General features: G+C 43.8%; 1 long non-coding RNA gene across 1 annotated transcript; it reads right to left on the bottom strand.

Moving 5' to 3' along the window:
• Window positions 1-526: 526 nt before the first annotated feature.
• LOC108514755 (cancer/testis associated 62) lies at window positions 527-2,035 on the bottom strand. The gene is made up of 3 exons (XR_014485052.1): window positions 1,955-2,035; window positions 1,526-1,671; window positions 527-802 (listed from the first exon to the last, which is right to left on the bottom strand). It is a non-coding gene; the product is annotated as a cancer/testis associated 62 (long non-coding RNA).
• Between the last annotated feature and the right edge of the window lie 1,633 nt (window positions 2,036-3,668).

Raw genomic sequence — 3,668 nt, 5'->3', positions numbered from 1 at the left:
CCCAGGCCGCCCTGCCTTGCTTTGCTTCCCCACCTTCTCTGTCTCTTGTGGATTCTGAGGCCACACAGCTCTTCTGCTCTTTGAGAGTGCCCTGCCTTCCTCAGGGCCTTTGCAAAGGTGTTTCCTTCTGTCTAGAACAGTCTCCCACACTGTCCTCTTTGACCTTGGGTGACTTTTCTCATACTTCCTTTACTCATTCATAGTTGGCTTCAATAAATAAAGGATAGACAGGCGAGTGACTGATCAGCCATGTTTGAGAGGAGGAGGCCCTGGCACATGGGCATACGCCATAGATCTCCATTGTCTAGGCCTAGTTAATCATCGCCAGGAGGAGAAAGGAAGGCTGTGGACTGGAGGCTGCCAGCCCCACCTTCTCCTTCTCTCTGCAAGTCCTAAGGAGAAGCAGCCTCAGATCCGGGTGATGCCTCTTGGCTGTGAGTATTATCATTTGCAAAGAGGAAAAGGGGAAATAATCTGAATATCTGGGATTCCAAAAGTTGTCTTGTACCAGGTAACAAGAACCTTCCTATCTCCTCTGACCAGATGTGGGGCGAGAAAGAGGATGAGAGCAAGAGTGAAGCAGAAAAGGGAAAGAGAAAGAGATAACCTGAAGTGTGGCCTGAAGACTCCCTGCCACTTCATGTGAATCCTTGACATTCCATCTGGAAACCATTTTGCTCATGTCCTCAGAGCTGTGGCTGCAGAATTTTCTCTTGCCCAGTTGTGGGTTACAGGTCAAGTAGAGAGTCAGCCCCAGACAAGGGCACGGGAACTCAGACTGTAGGTCAGCATTCCAGAGTCCCTGGAGGAAGAAGAAAAAGGACTGGGTTAAGGAGGCACGCAGGGGAGGGAATCTACCCTGAGATTCTTAGAAACAGCTCAAAACAACAGCAAGTTGACCAGCTCTCGAAGTGTTTTGTTTTGTTTACCATGCATCCCTTATTTTCTTATTATTTGCTGGGCACAGGCTTGCCTTGACTTTACTGTCCACATAAGTTTACAACCAGGAAAATGAAAGGAACAATTTTACAAGCATCGTAATGCATCCTGGTACCTCCTTCAGAGCCTGAAATTAGGGGTTTGAATGTAGGTCCATTTTCATCCCACCTCCAAATACTAGCAACGGAGGGAATTATATAGGGTTTTCCTTCCCTGCTGGGATACAATTCTCTGAAGCACAGGTAGGATGAAAACACGAGTGTTTGTAAGAGCTGAGAGCAGTGTTTTTCAAAGTGCAATTTTCAGAACTCTAGGCCCAATAGATGTTTCGCTGGTAAAAAGGATTCCAGGTCAAATAAATTTGGGACACTCTGCATCATCTCTCCCCTCTCAGGCAATCTCAGTGCTTGTAAGTGAGAAAACTGTGTTCCCCATAAATTTCCCCACAAAGGGTCTGGCTGTCCCATATTGCCTTCCTGTAATCTGTTCACACGTTGCTCTTATTCCAATTCCACATGCCCTGAACTCCCAGGAAGTTGCTCTCAGCAGTGAGCCATTCATTCCTCAGAGATCTGGGAGGCCTCACCATGTGCAGACGCTGTGCGCAGGCTGGGAACCACAGGGGAAATGGCTGAATGTTCTGTGGGTGTGGCTGTAGGCAGAGAGCTGATCAGTGAGATGGGGCGGTGACAGTCTTCTATAGGATGTCATATGCATAATTTATCACCTTAACTAGGACAAGAGAATGAAGGGGGACACTATTAATAATTAACAATTATAATAGGACAACAGGTGTAAGCTAGAGCTGTCTTACATAGACAGAACTGACACGTGACAGTTTCTTGTCTGTGCATTTAGGAGCTGCCTCTAGGGCCAATGGATAATAATCACAGGGCAAAAGGTTTCAGGTCAAAATTACAAGGGACTTTCTAACAAAGAGCCTCTAAAAACAATGTGGGCTAGTTTATGAGGTAGTGAGCAGTTCATCACATCAGATATGCAAAGGGGTACCCACCTTCCAAGATGCTGTGTACAGATGACACTGATATGCCAGGCAGGCCTCCAGCCTGGGTAAGCACAGGTCAGCCTCTGACTGTGATCTGAAGCACCTATTCTTGGCTCTCTCTTTTGGTGAGGGTCAGTAAGATATTTTATACGCAAGGATCAAATTCTGCTCCTCTGATTCATACATAAGAGACACATTTGGATAAAAGTAGAAATATAACAGGACTGAAAGATTAAAACTTGCTGTTTTAGCATACTTAATATTCACTGATGCTTACACATAATGTAAATATCTCTTTGTTGAAAATGAGTATAGGCTGGTCTCTGTGGCTCACGCCTATAATCCCAGCACTTTGGGAGGCCGAGAACGGAGGATCACTTGAGCTCAGGAGTTTGAGAACAGCCTGGGTAACACAGCGAGCTCTCCTTTCTACTGAAAAAAAAAAAAAATGAAAAAAAAAAATTAGCCAAGTGTAGTGGCACACGCCTGTAGTCTCAGCTACTTGGGAGGCTGCAGTGAGAGGACTGCTTGAGCCCAGGAGATGGAGGCTGCAGTGAGCTGCAATCGTGCCACTGCACCCCAGCCTGGGTGACAGAGCGAGACCCTCTCAAAATAAATAAACAAATAAAACAAATATTATCTTGACTTTAAAGAAAGAGACTTTCCTGTGACATATAAGCAAAATTTAGTCAAAACAATTTGACCAGAGTTGAAATGGACTGGAATCACTTCTGAGGAGCCAGCCTAGGTCTGTCGAATCAAGTTTGCTCACTAATAATCGTACTTGGGTTATGTAGGATGTTAACATTAGAGGAAGAGGGTGGGGGATATAAGGGGATTCTTTGTACTATTTGTCAAATTTGTCTAAAATTATTTCAAAATTAAAAAATAAAAAAACAAAAAGACAAAACCACATCCTTTGCTCCTAAGCCCTGTTTGCCCCAGACCTTATTCGATGAACTCACTCAATTCTTTAAGATTCAGCTCAGCACAACATCCCAGATTCCCTGTCCTGAGGCAGGCACTCCTGTATGAGCTCCTAAATACTTCTGCATATACCTACCACCTACTGGTATGGTTTTCTGGCTGTATTTCATCTTCTTCACCTTACATGGAGTTTCTTTTAGAATGGAAAGTTTTCTTCCTTTCATCTTTGAATCCTAGCACCAAGGCCACACCGAGGCACTAAATACGTGTCTCAAATGAATTAATCTTTGAACAAATCTTATTAGTTTTGCTTTCTTTTTTAAAATTATGGTAAAATGTACATAATATAAAATTTCCATTTTAACCATTTTTAAGTGTACAATTCGGTGACATGAAGTACATTCTAAGGTTGTGCAGGTTTTTTTTTTTAATCAGTTCTAAATGGTTTAAACTAGTAGTTACTAGAGCTGTTAGATCGACTTAATTTGGACCCATGAGACTGGTGACACTCAGAATTAATCTAATCCCATTTACACCAGGTGCCTCCCATCAAAATCTGTTTGATAAAGTGTGGAATTGTTTCATCCCATTGGAACCAGCTCTTGAATAAGTCAGAACTGGCTCTGCCAGCCTCTGGGCCAGTAGTCAGCACTCAAAGTGGTGTTTCTTTCTTTGGCCTAATCTCTTGGGTTGCCACTTTCCCTTTTGTTAATTTTTTTTTTTTCTGGAGGACAGTCTTCCCTGGGAGCTCCCTTCTGCTCCCACGAAGCACCCTGCACCCAGCCCTGGTGCGGAC

Source organism: Rhinopithecus bieti, unplaced genomic scaffold (genome assembly GCF_001698545.2).
Source record: "Rhinopithecus bieti isolate Rb0 unplaced genomic scaffold, ASM169854v2 scaffold_31548, whole genome shotgun sequence".
In the NCBI taxonomy this organism is placed as follows: domain Eukaryota; kingdom Metazoa; phylum Chordata; class Mammalia; order Primates; family Cercopithecidae; genus Rhinopithecus; species Rhinopithecus bieti.
Note: the sequence above shows the minus strand (reverse complement) of the source record. Positions and strands in the feature narration are given on the sequence as shown.